Consider the following 19,092-nt stretch of genomic DNA (forward strand, 5'->3'; position numbering starts at 1 on the left):
AATTCTTATGAATTTTGTGGTCTTGTTGTAACATCATGTCCACTATAGAACGAACTTAACCTTTAAATGTAATTTCTTTCCCTCGAAAAGAAATAAGAGATAACTTGACTTTGTTACAACAAAACTTAAGGGAAACTTATCTTGATTCGACCTACCTATCATGATTGGCGACCCTTTCTTGTTTATCATGTTCTCAATCATGAGCTCAGACCTAGTTCACCCTTGGGCTACCATAAACTCTTATATAGGGTTCAAGTGAATAAACTCACAAATGGGACCATTGAGTGTAGTTTAATTACCAGATTAAGATTTGGTCGACTACATGGAGAAGATAATACCAGCTAGTCAAACAAGACAAGGGTATTCAAAAATATAAAATTGAACTATCATATGACATTTAGGGACGATAAAGACTTTTTAAAGTTCGACTCTTTTCACGCCTTATCGAATGATGATGTGGGATATTTCATTCTACTATGAAAAACGATAACACCGAGACCTGAAAACCCTAGGGAGGTGATGACATTCATTTGTAGATCCCAAACGACCGAATAATGATGGTGTTCATTGGTGGTGTTGACCGAAATATGAAAATAAGAGGAATGGGGTGTTGGGGTATGAAGTCTTAGTTGTAAATAGGTGTCCAATGTCATAAGTAAATTGATATAACTTTGGGAATAATAACAAAGTTCTTTTTGAGTTGCCCTCAAGATTTGAAATATCTAGAAAAAATGTAAGAGTATGAGATAAATAGTTTTTTTTTTGAAAGATTTGTGATAAATAGTTTGTTAATTTATAATAGCTTGATAAATTAATTAGAAATTAGAAACTAGTTCAAAAATAATTTTGAATTAATTTGGAATTAATTAGAATTAATCAGGAATTGATTAAAGGTGCAGTGACTGAATGTTAGTTGTTTAAAACTTTAGCAAAAAGGAACATTCTAGAAGTCCTCGTGGATTGGTCGGTTTTGGGAGCTCTTGGAGCCATCCAGAATCAATCCAGGTAACAAATAAGGTAAAGATTTGAATCAGGATTAAATCTGATTATTTAATTGATTCAAATCAGCTTTATCTACAAGTTACATTAGCTATAAAAAGACCCTTTGGCCATCATTAATTTCATTCCTAATCTTCCCTACACTTAGATAATCCGATTTTCTCAAGTGGTTTCTCCTCTCTCCTCAATTTTCTAGGGTTTTAGACTTTTGGGTGTGGGTCATTAGAGGCATTCTAGTTTGGGTGCTAATCCTTCCAAGTTATTGCAAGGAATTCAAGATCTTCAAAGAAATCACAAGTTTATGAAATTATACTTGAGATGTTAGTAATTATATCCCTCTTGTTAGTTCAGTTTTAGAATTTTCAAAGTAGGTTGTCATAATAGTAAAACCTAGATATAGGGTGTATGTACACTTAAGATTATATTTGAATGCTTTCGTTGCCTAAATCTAGTGTAAAGATGCATAGAAAAACCCAAAAGTGGTATCAGAGTCATTATGTTATAGTTATGAGAACTACTTGAAAAACTGAGAAAAATCGGAGGTAACATGCTAGTCGCAGGGTGCGGCGCGCCCATATTTGGACGTGGCATGCTTTCTGCTGATTTGCAAATTTCGGGATTTTTGCCATAATTTCAAACTTTAGGGTTTATCTTTAGTTTTAAATATTATTTTAATATGTTAAATTGGATTATTAAACTAAGAGGATCAATATGCCTAAGTGATTTGAAATTATAGATAATGATTTAAACTTAATTAACTAAAAATTAATTAAAGATAATATGTTTAAATCATACAATTTTAAATTGTTTAAAACTTACCTTACATATAATTATAAAAGTTTATAAAAGAATATGCAATAACCAAAAGAATTTATATATGTAATACGATTACTATATGTAAAAGAATAATACAATTTTAAATTGTTTAAAACTTACCTTAGTAGAATCTTATTTGTGAGACCACGATAACTTCGTGGTGTGTTGACAACAACCCTCTACTCATCGTGAAGCGAAATATGAATCCTAGCCTTTGTAAATAATGAATTAGGGTTGAGCAAATTATTTAAAGGATCAATAAAACAAACAGAATGGAATTAGTATTGAATGGTACCAACAAGATAATCCACTAAAATCTACTGCTATAAGATCTATCAAAAGGATTAGCTGGAAGGATGATCAAATTTGTATTTTGGGAATAGTTATCATTTATGAATAGAAAGATCATGTCTTAGATAAAGTTATTCCTGAGATTCCATTATCCGCCACATTCCAAAACTGTTAAGAATAGTTATGAAATAAGCATATTAAAGTGAAATGGAATTTCATTTTGTTCAGAGTTGACTATTGTAATCAACTAAGCTAATAGTGTACATATAACCAGTTCATTCTAATTTGATATGAAAATTTTGAAATTGCCCATTAAGGAGTTAAATAACATATAGAGACCCTTTGGAACAGACATGGGCCAATCATAGAAACTCCAACGTCAAATGCTTCCATATTCACTATCATGAACATAAGTGTAAAAAAGGAAGAAAGTCAGTTGCCCAAATGATTAGAGGTAATATACCTAATCTAGCCCCAAACGTCAAGGATAATATGAAGGTTTATTTTGAGACATGTTATGATAAACTATGGTTTCTAAAATAAGAAAAGGACTTAGAAAGCATTAAAGCCCCATTGTGTATGATGGATAAGAATAAAGCATAGAAGAGATAATTTGATCATGGATTATGAGCCAGTGCTACTATCCATAGGATCAAACGATAACTCATTCTCACGAACGTGTAGTCTACAATTGAATATATAAATTCGTAACACCATCGGAACATTAATTTCAAACTTGAGTATTTTACCAAAGGATAAATTACTGACATTCGCAAGAATATACAATCACTGTAAATGAATAAATGGACTAAAACAAGGAGAAACAAATTTAATCATGAATATCGGTCCCTTGGTACTATTCATAGGATCAAAATATATATCTTGTTCCCTAAAAATGTTTAGTTTATGGTCTTATGATTCAAAAACTATTTATACAAATTTCATGAGATTATTCTGACTCATTAAATTGTAGAACATTTCATATGTATTGTATTAAAAAAAATTAATGACATCTATGAAACTAGCATATTGACAAAAGTTTAAAAGGTTGATTCAAATATTTATAGAGATGCAATATTGTGGGATCATATTCACGAATAAGAATTGCATTTCCAAAGATCCAGTTGGATAGGACTTTGGAATTCATTTGATAATAATTTGCATGATAAATGTAATGTGTTATAAAAAGAAATCTTTAAAAATTATATCCTATTTATTCAACTCAGCTAAAACATAATAGGTCGTGTACCTAGTCGCACAATAGTAAAGTAGAGTAAGAGTCGAACACAGGGAACAAAATTTTAATTATAAAATAATATTAATAACTAAACTAACTGAAATAAACTTTGATGTAGGGTTTTTATCTTATTTTTCAAGTTCAAAAATACTTAATTAAAACAGTCTACTAAATAACACTTTAAACTAAAGCAAACAACTAGAAAACGAGTTTTGATCAGGAATTAAAAGATACTTCTGTTTAGCTTCGAATCCCTTTTTCCTATGTCTAACTTCAAGCAATGGTTTACTTATGTTGGTTACCAAATTAGAAGTTACTAGTTATCATGATCAGACTAACTAGCGTAAGTTAGTTTATGAATGTTAACCCCAATGATCATGCAAGTTAAATACACCAAATTAATTTTAAGATATATTTAGACTATAAATGAATAGATCTAAGAATTATCTATCTATGATCAAGATATAAAATGAAGCACATATTATGATGTAATAATGCTCTCTAACACAGTTAAGCAACTAACTTTACTACTTATACTAGGATATGGTCAATATCTAGATTTAGCAATTTAATGATCATAAACAACTAGGTTAACAAGTTCATACAATCAATGGCCATTTAACTACACAAAACTTGAGGGAAAGACAATAAAGATTGAAACTTTAACATGCTAGGATACGATCTATCAAACACATGCACAAACCAACTTCAATAATCCACAAAAGCATAAATTAACACATAGTATTAGGGTTCATCTAATCTAAGTGAAAGTAAAGGGTTATTAGCCCATGATTATAGAAGAAACGCTCATAATCATAAAGTAATCTAGCTTAAACATAGTAATCAAGTCAAATCGGATGATTAATGATGAATCTTTACTTTAATCTCTCTAAGTCTTATTCTTTAATCGAAATCATGTCCCCAAGGGTTCTTGTTCACTTTTGGTTGAAGAAAACAACAACTCTCTATGCATGCACACTGAATTTAGACCTAAAACCCGATATTTATACTTGCCAAATTATAATATCCATGTCGTGTCTATATGTTCGTCATGTTGTGGAAATCATTCCAGACACGTATTCCTCAAGCTTCGTTAATGGTCAGTCGAGAATGTCCTAAAAGTCATGTTGTGTATCATGCAATGCCACCCTGTAGGAATCTTCTTTTATGCATAATTCTTCTCTTTTTCTTCTTGATGTAAGCCTCATCCTCCAAGTTTCCATCTTTTCTATGTTTTATCCCTTTTTCACGAGAATGTCCTTCTTTGGCTACAAAATAGAATTTATACTTTATAAGTACCAAATATATCGATGATAAAAGCACTATCTGATAGTGTAAATATCTGTTGGAATCAGTTTTAACTAATGGTTCATTCAGACTACCCACAATACGTACTAATTCAAATACATCCAAAACTTTGGATAAATGTATTTGTGGAATCGTTTTCTTGAACATGTAAACATGAAAAGCATTGCCAAGTATCCAGTTGGATCGAATCTTGGATACCATTAGACTGCAAGTCTTATGGTAAATGCAAATCATGTCTATCAAGATATATGGTTTTTAGATGCATTTTATATGCATCTATTAGCACGTTTTTCTCTATGTTTTCTTATAAAATGCTAGCTATCTCCCTTGTTTTACTATGAATTGTGTATTTCTCATTATTTTCATAGAATCCCTGTACTACTCACTTTTGTTATGATTTGTAGGGAAAATTAGCAATGATTGAGAATACGAAAATTTGAGGATGCGTCTGATGGAGTATTGGCGCTAGGAACTTATAAAGGATGCTGAGTAATTATTGGAAGCTACTTTAATAAAGGAAAAACGAACGTTTCACGCAAAAATTGAGAAATTTGATCGTGTGCCCTCCAGAGCCACGATTGTGTGAAAGCTTCGAAGATAAATTGCCTCATTTTGAAGTCTAAGAAGAAAAATCAAGAAATTTGATCGTGTTATAGCCTAAAACATGATCGTGTTGATCCGTCGAAGTTCAGAAATCCCACAAAAATTAGTTGAATGCCTAACATGAGCCTGGCACGATCGAAATAAAAAAATATGATCGTGTTTTCCTCTTTAACATGATAGTGTTTTGTTCAAAAGTGTCAGGAATGGGAACGTACTTCATTAAACGGGCTCTGGATGCATTTTCAATAAAACACGATCGTGCCCCATAAAAACATAATCGTGTAATATACCAACGATTATTTAGATGTATAAATAGCATCTTATAACACCCATGATGCCCTAACTTCGACCAGAGACGATTCCAGACTGTAGAGAGGTGATTTTATGAAGATTCCAAGTGCAAACAAAGATATGTATCATCAGTTTAGTAAGATTAGATATTTAGAACTTTATTTTATCTTGTGTAATTCATTTTTAGCCATGTCAGGCTAAAAACCCTAGATTTCAGTTTCACAAAGAATCGACTTTTCGTGAAAGTAATCATTAGGAATGATTTTTGGTTGCGTTTACTGTTTATTTTGATCAATTTTACGCTTAATTGAACGCTTGATTTTGATTCAATTTCTATTGGCCACTTTAATTGCTATTGAATCATTCCAGTTATCTGATTCATTAGATCCGTAAATGTCTTTATTAATCAGTAAAAAGTAAAAACATATTAGATTGGTTCTCTGTTTAGGATTAACTCTGATATAAACTGATCAGACAAGTTCTTACGCTTCCGAGCTTTTGACAAGTCTTGGACTTTACTGGGAATTTTACAATGTGTCTAATGCTACTTTTCTCAATTAACTAAGAGCTTGTTTAGTTAATTCGGTAAAAAGTAAGTTTTAATTAAAAGAGCATATTTTGGTTAAACATTTTAGTAAAAGAAAATTGTTAGAGCTTATTAATGATTTTTAGTAGCAGTTTAAATAGTACACAATTCAACAATCGTGTTGAAGATTATTTCATTATTAGGAGAGTCACCGCGAAACTGAAATTGCTTTTACTTTCCAAATTTTTCTCAAGTATTTAAATTGCGTTTTCTTTTATAATGTAACATCCCGATGATGATGTACTTCTAAATTTGGTCATATAAATGAATTATATTGAATTTTGGTCCCTAAGTGTAAGAAAGTGTGAAAAAGGGCCCATAGTGGCAATTTGGTAAAATTGGGAGTTTTGAGTACGCCATGTGTATGTATGTGTACGCTAAGCATACTAAGGCGCACCTTAGTACGTTGGGCGTACACTTCGTACGCAGGGCGTACGTGGATGGCATGAAAACCCTAATTTTAGGGCGTTGGCTCATATCCAAGCAACTTTATAGACACAAACCTTCTTCTTACCTAGCCTCTTTCTGTGTTTTCTAATTTCAAGCAACCCTAGAGAAAGTCGAAGCAATTTTGAGCCTTAAAGTGAGTTTTGAGTGGATTTGAAGAAAGAAGAAGGTGGTGAGAAGATCTTGGAGTTGAGGGCACTTTGGATCTGGGATTTCTACTTGGTTTGCATCATCTTGAAGGTGACAGCTAGAGCTGAGATTCGGAGTCGAGACCTCATCAACTTTTTTCCAGTTGTGAGGTGAGTTTTCCTCATTGTACTTGAGGTTCGAAGGCACCAAGGTCGACCCTTTGGATTTGATGTCCTGTTATGTGATAGTATGTTATCGTGTTGTAGTGATCTGTTAGATCGGTATCCTGGTATATAGGATGATGCTATACTTAGTTATCTGTAGATCTGTCTGACTGTCTGTAGACTGTTTATATGATTACCTGTTATATGTGCACATATTTGGTTGGTGGTTGAGACCTTACTGCTTTGTGTGTAAGCCAACAGGTCGGGGGCATACCAACCCGATGGTTGATTGGGACCGAGGGTATTCCATCCCAAGGATGACAGGAACCTCAGTGGATTGGCATTCCAACCCGATGGTTGAATGGGCATGGGGTATTCCAACCCGATGGTTGAATGGGCATGGGGTATTCCAACCCGATGGTTGATTGGACCCATAGTATATTGGCATTCCAACCCGATGGTTGATTGGTCCTGGGGGTATTCGAACCCGATGGTTTATTGGAACTGACATGTTGTTATTGGGTATGTTACCTGTTTATGTGTTGGTACTTTGGGGGATCTCACTAAGAGTTGGCTTACAGTTTTGGGTTATGTTGCAGGTACTTTGGATGACCGCGGGAAGGCGAAGGCGCGACCGTACACATCCTCTTGTTTATGACTTATGATTTTTGGAAACTCTGATGTTTGAAAACAATGTTTGTAAACAATTTATGAATTTGGGCTGGTTTTAAAAAGTTTAAATTTCTTGTGATTTTATAGGTGTTACACATAAACTTATGTTTAAATTAGTTTTAGTAATCATCAACCCCCCCCCCTTTAAATTATGTCAGCCTAGTACGTACCTTACGTAATAAGGGCATAGACCTTAGGAAGTGTCCCCGTGGATTCGATCCCGCTTTCCTGTACTAGCCCTTAGTGCATTTGAGCATCATTTTCATTCATAATGTTTAGGCATTGTGACACATCCTTAACAATGATTAATACATTACCTGGTGATGTGAAAATATTTGATGGAATTAGTTTACATTAATTAACCATTCATATAAACTAAGGTACATAGTAAGATCGACTTCATGTGAAATTTTTTATCTAAATAAACATTGAGACTATAACCTTCTAGGTATTTGGGGTTCTTCAAAAAAACAAAGTTGAGAATCACCTAGGCAAAACGATAAGATACTCAAATCCAATAAGATTGGTGAGCATCTTAGTTAAAACCATTTCGATTATCTAAGGAATTATGAAAATATTCCATAAGTTGTGTATTCCCAAAACAATGTCACAATGAGTGTTGTTGGAGAAGAAAAACAAATCATTGTTTGATTTGTTGCTTGATGAGTCGTATTATGGTTAACAAAAAATTTCATGGATTGTACCATAAATAGTGTTACAAGATTCCTTGGTCTTACACCAATTTAGAAGGTTTTGAGACGTTCTCTAAGATGTGGAGTAAGGGTTAATCCCTCACTAAATACATTTGGAAGTCTACGCTTATGATGTTTGCGTTTTTCGTGAAGTGCTCGACAATCTAGGACTTATATTAGAGATGGGTTGTGTCATTGAACATCCCAAAAAGCATTTTGGATAATTGTTTTACAAAGATTTTTAGAAAAAAAATTCTTGTTGCTGAAAGGGCAGTCTTCCGAGAGAGGGAGCTGATATCCAAAAAAATGATCATGGGAGCCACACTGGTCTTGATAAGATTTAAGAGTCAACCAACAAAGAACCTAAAGTTGGTCCTACTATTCAACTCGAGATTGAAAGAACCAATAAGGAAACTGACATACCTCCAACTCCTCCTAATTGACTTGATAAAGAACATCATATACCTAGTCGTATAGATTGAGGATATATGAGTCACTGGCAGACAATAATCAGGGTATGCTAGCTATCGAAGGCTATGGCAAGCCCTATAAGGTTACAATATAAGAGAAGGACATGGAGAGCGAGATTCAGTCTATGGATGTTTGAAGAAAACTTAGTTGATCAAACACTTTACGTTAAAACCAAAAGTGTTAGTGAATCTTTAAGAAGATGACAAACATGGATATAAACTAACACATAGTAGAAGTAAGCTAGGTTGTGAAAAATGTGTAAGCTTATGGAGTTCATTTATGAACTGAACATGCATCTAGAGAGATGGGATCTTTTCTTAAATGAAAGAATTTGGGGAGTTTGAATTCTAAGAAACAAAGATGGAACATAAGGTATGTCGAAGACAATGGGAGTTATTAGGATTTTTGTTTCAATGGGAAAGTTCAAAGAGTTTGAATTTCAAGAAACCAAAATAATCCATATATATATATATATATATATATATATATATATATATATATATATATATATATATATATATATGTGAACAAAGGTGTCTCCCCTATTCCGGTCATGGAATAGACCAAACAACTTTCTTGGTATATCCAGATAATAGGTAAGAGCATAAATTTTAACATGTGTACCTGAAGCTATTCCTGTAATAGGATCACCTTTGGTAGAATTATTGTGTGGAAGTGCTAGTGTGGGACAATCCACTTTGGCTCATTTTTATAGTTTACATACTTTTATATTGTTGCTTCTTACTATCGTATTTATGTTAATGCACTTCCCAAGGATACGTAAATAAGGTATTTCTGGTCCTTTATAGAGAAGAGATAGCATATATCTTTTGAATTCGTCATTTATCACTTGGGGTAGGAACAATAGTATTTTACTTCTATAATTATGGATTATTGAAAATAATAATACATGTATTTGGATATTTCCCTTGCACTCCGCAATACTTTTTTATGTGACGTAAATAGTTGAAGGGAATTTTCCAAAGAAAAAATGGATTATGGGAGTGTGTGTGACTTGAAATATTGATTGGTCTGTGCAGATATCTGATTATCTGCCACATTTAATTCACAACCAAATGTGTGTTTATTCTAACCTTCACGTAAGCCCATACAGAGGATAGGCTGGTTCGCTTAATGAGAATCTTTTCTATGATCAAATAACAATCATGTCATACATGAACATGCACCGTAAGATCTAGTTCACCTAACTTTAGATTGAATTTAATAGTATACACATGTATTCATTTCCTCTGTATTGACAAAATATATGATACTATCTAAGCGAAAAAGGGTCTAAAGAAGAACAAAGACTAAGCTATATTAGTAACAAGTAAATCCCTTGTGTATGTTTATAAAAGATCTCTTTGGTGATAAAATCCAATCATAAGGTATGAGACGACCCATAAAAAATTGATCATATCACGATCTATTTCAATTAATCATATCACAGCCCACAAAGAACAAAGGCTAGGATTATTCACATTTCATTTGATGGTCAGAGGCGAATTGAAAGCTAAGAAGTGGTAATTCTAAAGATTCCCGGGGGAGGGGGAATAGAGATGTCTCCTACGTTACCCATAATGTGGGAAGTATCAACGTAATTTCATAGAGCTGTCCAGCCTGAATGTTACATGAAGAACGAAAACCAGTTGATGGAACGAGAAGACCTAGGATGTAGAAGATTATAACATGAGTGATTCGACAAATTTTGATTCCTATATATCCACCCATGTGGTACTTCATTATAGCATACATATATAAGATCAATCTATATAAATATCAATATATACATCCAGAAATTCATACGCTTTGGAAGAAGCTTGTATAGTTTGGGAAGGGGTTTAAATTGATAAATAAAAGAATTTGCTTCAACCGATATTCCCTTAGGCATGACCATACATAACATAGAAATCATACTTGGAAAGGTGGACAATTAGCTAGAGGAGCGGGTGATATAGCGAAATTGATTGCAGAAGAAGATAAATCGGACACATTAAAATCACCTTCTAGGGAGGTCCGTTTGGTATCCAAAAACTGCTCAGCAGTAGTCGGATGAGTGGGGAATATTGGGGTGAACTAGAAAAGTTTGGGTAGAGTCGGATCTAAGCGTTGGCTAGGTAAGCGCCCTATAATAAGGGAAGTAGTTATGAACCTTGTAGACCATCCACATGGGGGTGGTGAAGGGAGGGCCCCACTTGGTAGAAAAAAAACAAACCCCTTGGGGATATCATGCACTTGGAAAAAGAAGTAGAAAAAAGGAATAAATATAGTGATAATTTGATTCATCGCCACCGTATAAATATGAGAGAAAATAGAATTTCTTTCTTCGTCTGAATCTGTGACATGTTCACTAAAAAATCCATTTGTAACGAATAATTTATTAAAAAATAAATAAATAATCTTAACACAAAGCAGAAAAAGAAATAATAATAACTTGGTCCCGGGCATCTACCATTATACCCGTAATGGTCGGCCATACTATTGTTATCCATAATAGAAAGGAACATTTACCTATTTATATAACATATCGTAAGGTAGGCAAAAATTAGGAGAATTTGCACCTACTTTAAATTTCTGATGCAATGCAAAAAGCGATAATAGATCGCATTGTTAAATAACGTATGTTTATGTATAATAATATATATAGATATTTATCATTGATTGGTAGGAGGTGAACTTTATGTTAAATAAGAGAACAACAGAAGTATATGCTTATATATATATATATATATATATATATATATATATATATATATATATGTGTGTGTGTGTGTGTGTGTGTGTATGTGTTTGATCACAAAGAGCGAAGGGTAATTGATCAAATTTATGGGCGTTCCTACGAAGAAACACTTATGATATTAGAACTCATGCCTTATCGAGCATGATATCCAATTTTTAAATTAGTTTATTCTGCAGCAGAAAATGCTAGTTTCAATATGAGTTTGAATGAAGTAACTTTAGTCATTAGTAAAGTTGAAGTCAATGAAGGTACTATCATGAAGAGATTAAAACCTCACGCTTCAGGGCATAGTTTTACGATACAAAAACCTACCTGCCATATAACTATTGTAATGAAAGATATATCCTTAGATGAATATATAGATTCTGACTCTATTACATGGTCACAAAAATCTAAATCGAAAAAAGGCATACAACTATGTTATATTATGATATGTATAGTAATGGGGGAACATGGGAAAAGAATAAATCCAATTGGTTTCAGACTTGGTACAACCCAAGGTCATCATTCCCTTTGGTTCACACAACCAAAAATTATTTTGGGGTCTGCAATAAGATCAAAAAATAAGAAATTATATCCAGAATTATGTACAAAAAGAATATGAAAATATCTTCTTGCATCGAAGGATATACTTATTACTAATATAACTTTCAATTTGCCTCTAACCATCAATAGAAAAGTGAGGGGAAGTTTTTCGACATTGTATGTTTTGAGATACTATACAATCAACTGACAGTGGGAGTAAATGGGATCTATGTTTCAATGAGAATTTTCAAAGATAAGCCATGGATGTACGTACTAGTGGGAGTACTATTGTCATGCTTGTAGTGTATTTGCATATCAATTCATAGGAAACAATGTTCTAACATAGCAAGTGTAAAAGCTTGATTTTGTTTGAGAAAATTATTTGGCCTTGTGATACATGGGAGAAACAACACATAAACTGAATGTGTTAATATATGGAATTCATTAGGATAAGACAAAGTACATGAAGTCTCGAAGTAAATCAAAATAGTTCAAAATGTGTATCATGAAATTGAGTTAATGTCCTAGTTCTAGTATTAAGGTAGAAGAAATGAATCATGTCCAATATGATTTTGCTTATAGGATCGGTCATGTATGCCATAACATATACCATATTTGATGAATCATATGCCTCGAGTATTGTAGGTCAGATCATATCAACTTGGTGAGAATTGATTAATCAAAATCAAGAACGTTCCTTAATGTCCTAGAAGGACAAAGGATACGATCGTGGTATGAAAGAGTCCAATGTAAAGGTTACACTAATGTTGCGTTTTACACTAATAAAGACAATTCTGTTAGCAGACGGAATTCGTGTCTTTTCTTGAATGGTAAACTATTTGTTTGGAGAGTACCAATTAATACACCATAATATATTTAACAATAAACTTAGAGTATATTGCAATTAGTTAGTTTGCAAAGGAAACTATTTGACTGAAAGAGATTCATTAGTAACATGTTTGTTGAAATTTAATCATTGATGAGCCTTACCTCGAGTATGGAATCCCAAAGTCATGCAAGCTCACATGGTGTATACTCAGTAAGTACCATCACATTACATAGTTGTTCAAGTGTGATGACATCATAGTCAATAGATTCATATCGATAGAAATCTTATCGATCCATTCGCTAAGTCAACAAGTCTGACAGTAAAAATGACAATGAAACGTGATCATTAGGCAATTTTTTTGTAAATGACTTGACTAGAGCCCAGTTAAAATAGTTTGTTTTAAATTTGAAAACTTAGAATTATAAAGTATTAAATTGATTTGGCGATTATTAAGTAGAGATCTTAATATATGATGGTGATCAATCATTTCAATTAGTTTATCACTATGTTCTCCTTTTGCATGTTTAGAACCCACTTCCTGAATATTAAATTATTTAAAACTCCACATTCACTCATCCTTTTGGGAGTGAGTATAGGAATTAAGATTGTAATGAGCATGGTGGATTGTCCATAGATATTGGATATACAATGGAGATTGTGCTAAGTACTTGAAATGGTGATTTTAAGTATTGAAACAACCCGCACTCAAAGAGATTACTTCATGGATTCTATCACAAGTAATTCTAAGATGATAATATCTTTTCTTCTTAAAACAGAGAGGCGTTGAGTTCTTTTCATACAAGTGGGTTGTGTATTAATGGTCTTGCTTTAACATTATTTGTAACTGGTGGTCATAATGAGTACGTCCGTGTATGACTTGGCAAGTAGAAAAAAATTGTGTAGTCAAATTTTATCTGTTCCTTTTTCCAAAATAGGAGAAGCGGTATCCATGGGCCCCTAGATGATTTCACATTGATATATAACATAAATGGATGGGTCCGGACTAAATTGATGTGTTCAATTAGAAATCTGATTTGATCATCACAAATCGGAAATCAAGAACCATAATGTTAAACTGTTAGGTTGATTCATAATTCATGACTCAGTTCACAATGATATCTTGTAGAAACATGTGAATAAATTGATCAATTATCAAAGGGCTGATACTTGATAAGATCAGAGTTCGGCAGTTGCTGTGGAAGGCACGCTTTGTTGGTTATTCGAATACTATTTGATTGATAGTAGTTAATGAATTGTCCAAGTAGGAGACTGTTAGAAATAGGTGTCCAATGTCATAACTAATTTGGTATAACTTTGGGAATAATAACAAAACCCTTTTTGGGTTTCCCTCAAGAGCAAAAATAGTTAGAAAAGAATTTAGGAGAGTGAGATAAATAGTTAGTTAATTTATCATAGCTTGATAAATTAATTAAAAACTTGTTAAAAAAATAATTTAGAAGTAATTTGAATTAATTTGGAATTAATTATATTTAATTAGAATTAATAAGAAATTAATTAAATATGTAGGGACTGAATGTTAATTGTTCAAATATTTAGTAAAAGGAACATTCTAGATGTCCTCATGGGGTGGACGGTTTGGGGAGCTCTTGGAGCCTTCCAAAATCAACCCATGCAATAGATAACGTAAGGATTTGAATCAAAATTAAATCTAATTATTTAATTGATTCAAATGAGCTTTAACTACAAGTTACCTTAGTTATAAATAAACCCTTTTTCCTTTATTAATTGCATTCCTAATTTTCCTTACATTTAGAGAATCTAATTTTCTCAAGTGGTCTCTCCTTTCTCCTTTTTTTCTAGGGTTTTAGACTTTTAGGTGTGAGCCATTAGAGGCATTCTGATTTGGGTGCTAGTCCTTCCAAGTTATTACAAGGAATTTAAGATCTTCAAAGGAATCAAAAATATTTGCAATTATACTTGAAAGGTTAGTAATTATATCCATCTTGTTAGTTTAATTTCATAGTTTTCAAAGTAGGTTATCATAATAGTAAAACCTAGATCTAGGGTACATGTACACTTAGGATTATATTTGAATGCTTATGTTGCCTAAATCTAGTGTAAAGATGTATAGAAAACCCAATAGTCTTTTCCAACATGGAGCAGTTAAAGGAACACGGAGCATCATGAATCAACATGGAGCACTTGGAGTTGGGTGTGGAGCATTAGGGAGAAGATTAGAGCATTAGAGATGAATCATGAATCAGATGTGCTACTATCGGCATTAGGTGCGCCACCTTCGATCAAGGTGCGCACCCACATCTAAGGTGTGCCACCTATGATCAAGGTGCACCACCTTGGATCAAGATACGCCACCATTATGTGATTTGTCATGCTTAGGGAGTGTTGAGGTGTTACCGATGATTTATTGAAGCAGGATGTGACATTCAAGAGCAAGGGTGCCTCATTCAAGAGCAAGCGTGCCCGATTCAAGAGCAAGATGTGCGACCAAGGTTCATGGTGCGCCATCATGGTTCCTAATGCGCTACTCAGGTGTAATGTTCGCTAGGATGCTCAAGATTATCCAATGTTGCTCAGAAGAATGAAGATGCTCAATGAGGGTGATCCACATGGTTGATGCGTCATCACGATGGTAGGTGTGCCATCATAATGTGTCATGGTGGCTCATGATGTGCCATCATGACACAAGATCCTCCATCATATGTATGGTTGATGCTCATGAGGTTAAAGGTTCTAAAAGAATCTGCATGACATTCCGTGATTGGATGGAAATGAGGGCATCCCTTCATGGGTTAGTTATGGATGACCATGACCCGTCAGAATTAGGGTTTCACATGTTTGCCTATAAATACGTGCATATCCCTATGATTGTAAATGGCTAGTTTTTTTAGTGAGAGCTCAAAGTGAGGTACAACATTGAGTGTTTGTAATAGTTCCTGAAAGTTAATAAAATTATCTCATTCTCTCTCTCACGCGCGTGCGTGCGTTCGGCATTTGACGTAGGTCACCTTGACCGAACCATGTTAAGTTTTTTGTTCAGTTGTGATATAAGTTTTTTCAGAAGTTTGTTTCCGTAAGTTTCACCAAAATTTGTTTGACGTTTGTCTAAAATGTTTAACTTGTTTTATTATCCCAACATGGGGAAGATGGTGCTTATGATGGATAATATCAAAACACACATATATATATATATATATATATATATATATATATATATATATATATATATATATATATATATATATATATATATATATATATATATATATATATATAGGCTTTGGATTTTGGAGGGGTGAAGTGGATATGATTTTCTTTTTGGTTTTTTTATTAAAAGCATAAGAAAGCTATAAAAAGAATTAATTAAATGACATATTAGTAATTTTAGATTGTTCATGAACCAAAAAAATATCAACCACGTAGACAAAAATATCAAAGAGTTTTTAACTCAGCGGTATCAGATGTTGTCTTCACTCTTTTAAGGTCAATGGTTTAAGTCTCGTAGTGGACATAAGTGGTATTAACAGTGGTGGATCCAGAAAAAAAAAAAGTCGGATGTTTTACTAATTTTTTAGGATTTCATTACTAGAAAATAAAATTCTTTTATGAATGCAATTTCTATCACAAAATTGTCAATAAACCGACGAATTTACATTAAATTCACAATTATCACACTTTGTGATGGATTGTCAACGAATTTACAATGGATTTATGATGGATTTTAACGGATTTACATTTGATAGGAAATTTTGAAAGGAAACACATAGTAAATCGTCCCCGAGGTGTAAGCTTAGGAGAAAATTAGATTTACTGTTAAAAAAAACAAAAGATATCCAAATTTGATCCAATTATACAAATCCAGAACTATTAGATTAAAACCATAGTCGTTTTTAAAAACCACGTATCTCCTTTTTGCAATTTTTTTCTAAAATATATAAAAAGTTTATCAACTTCTTTTTAAGCGACAGTAATCGTACTCATATCCGCGCTATTCGTACTAACGTGGTACTTTCCGGTATTCGGACCCTACTTTCTGACCTGTCCCTTTTGGCGTGCATCGTGTTTAACGTTCCCAACTTTGAACTATTTCCTTTTCAACTCCTTAAGTTTGTTTGATTTCAGTTACAGCCCTCACTAACGATTTGAGTTCACAGCTTTCCGTATTTGGATTATCAATTCATTGCAACTTGACAAACTCCTTCAAAACGTTCATTTTTATCTTACATTCACAAAACTATATATATATATATATATATATATATATATATATATATATATATATATATATATATATATATATAGGGTGGGGTTCAATAGAGAACCATAATTAACCAAGGAACCAATCTTTTTTTCAACTTTTAGAACTTATTTTTTATCAAAAAAAAAACTAAAAATACAGAAATTCATAAATTTTTATTCTTTTTCCAATGATATCAAATTCGATTTTTTTTTACGTCAAATTCAAAATGTGAATATTTGAAAATTCACAATGTGAATCCGGATTCACACGGTGAATCCGAAAAATATTTTTCACATTCACAATGTTAATATATGAATTTAGATATTTTTAGATTTTTTTTTCCGATAAAGAATAAGCTCTAGAAATTGAAAAAAAGATTTGGTTCCTTGAAGAACCAATAGTTATAATTCTCTATTGAACTTTTCCATATATATATATATATATATATATATATATATATATATATATATATATATATATGCCCGCGCAAAGCGGCGGCGACAAATAGTTTCCCGACGCTGATTAATATATTTCGATGAATAGTTTTCTTACGACAATCAGATCAAACCATAAAAACATTTAAGTATAACCAAGTTAGAAAATTGATAATTTTTTCGTTTTTACGATCCTCAAACGTTGATAAATTCATTTATGTGTCACTTCCCTACAAATTGCAATTAATCACTCATTCATAATTTTAACTTCTAATAACCGTAATATCTTAACTTGTTTCAGAACTTTAACCGGTTTGGTAGGTTGTAGGGTTGTAATAATTCAATCAATTTTTTTTCAATCTATTTGAAGTTGTTTTTGTAGTCCTGAAACCATTTTAATTTATATATTTATCAAATGTTTATCCATTTATTTGTTTATTATAGCACTTTACTTTTATTTTTTAACAATATTCTGAATTGGATAGGACTAATAAAATCCTAGATGCTTGTTAAAAATCAATTCAAATAGAATCCAACAATACAAACAAATGGGTAAAACCGAAAGATGTTTTACTTTGTCTTTTTGTTAAAAAATATTCTTACCATATACCTTCTTAGACAGATGACAAAATTTCACATAAAAATCCAAAGCCATCTCCAACCTTGACAAAGCGAAGAACGCAACTGTTGAAAAATACCAATATGATTATATATGATTATGAGTGGATTATAAAAAAGCCACAAATTTGAAATAGCAATGCAAGAATAGATTGAATATAACCTTCAACAAATAAGCTCGTGATTAGTTACCGAGAACAAAATAGAGACGACCTGTAACATAGAAACTCATGGTTGCTTAACAAGACGACCATATGCAACCATGATGAGTTTAGCACTTCTGATGGTGGTGTTAGATACTCGATTCTACAAAAAAAATCGACATATTGACATGCTTGGCAGATGAGGCCGTATCTAAATCCCTAAAATCGTGGTTCAAAGAAGAAAATTTATAGAGAGAAATAGAATGTAGGATTACCATGGTGGTGTTTAATAATTTGATCAGGATGTGGAGAAGATGAATCATATCATCATCACCATCGAGACCCAAAATTGCCATTATTTCCATTGAGGGCACATTGTTTTAACAAGAAATCCAATTAGGTCTATGGTAAGAAAAAAAAAACAACATTCAGAGAAAGAATATTGTTGAAAATTTACCTAAGCAATAAAATCTTTTATTCTGTGCCCATATTCCTTGGAACTTTGTAAACAGAGAATATGAGATTTTAGGATTCAAATTTTGAAATTGAAATGGCTAAATAAACCGAATGTGAGTTTTAATAGGGGAAGGTCGGAGATAACAACACGTGATTGAGGGAATAAAGAAAGAAAGTCATTTAATTAATGGAATAGTATCGTTTGATTATTTATGAGGCATTAATGTTTAATGTGATTAGTTTCTGAAATGGAAATATAATATTTGTATTGAATGTTAAGCATAAGTTGGTTGTACATGATGTAGTAAGAGTGATACCTCTTAAATTTCAAGAAATGTCTAAAATGCTTTATATGATAGTATATATATATATATATATATATATATATATATATATATATATATATATATATATATATATAT

General features: G+C 32.4%; 1 long non-coding RNA gene across 1 annotated transcript; it reads right to left on the reverse strand.

Annotated features, from left to right (window-relative positions):
• Positions 1 to 18,051: 18,051 nt before the first annotated feature.
• On the reverse strand, positions 18,052 to 18,737 carry LOC145104043 (uncharacterized). The gene is made up of 3 exons (XR_013706986.1): positions 18,490 to 18,737; positions 18,235 to 18,377; positions 18,052 to 18,137 (listed from the first exon to the last, which is right to left on the reverse strand). It is a non-coding gene; the product is annotated as an uncharacterized LOC145104043 (long non-coding RNA).
• Between the last annotated feature and the right edge of the window lie 355 nt (positions 18,738 to 19,092).

Source organism: Lactuca virosa, chromosome 4 (assembly GCF_052849685.1).
Source record: "Lactuca virosa cultivar CGN04683 chromosome 4, Lactuca_virosa_CGN04683_v6, whole genome shotgun sequence".
NCBI lineage: Eukaryota > Viridiplantae > Streptophyta > Magnoliopsida > Asterales > Asteraceae > Lactuca > Lactuca virosa.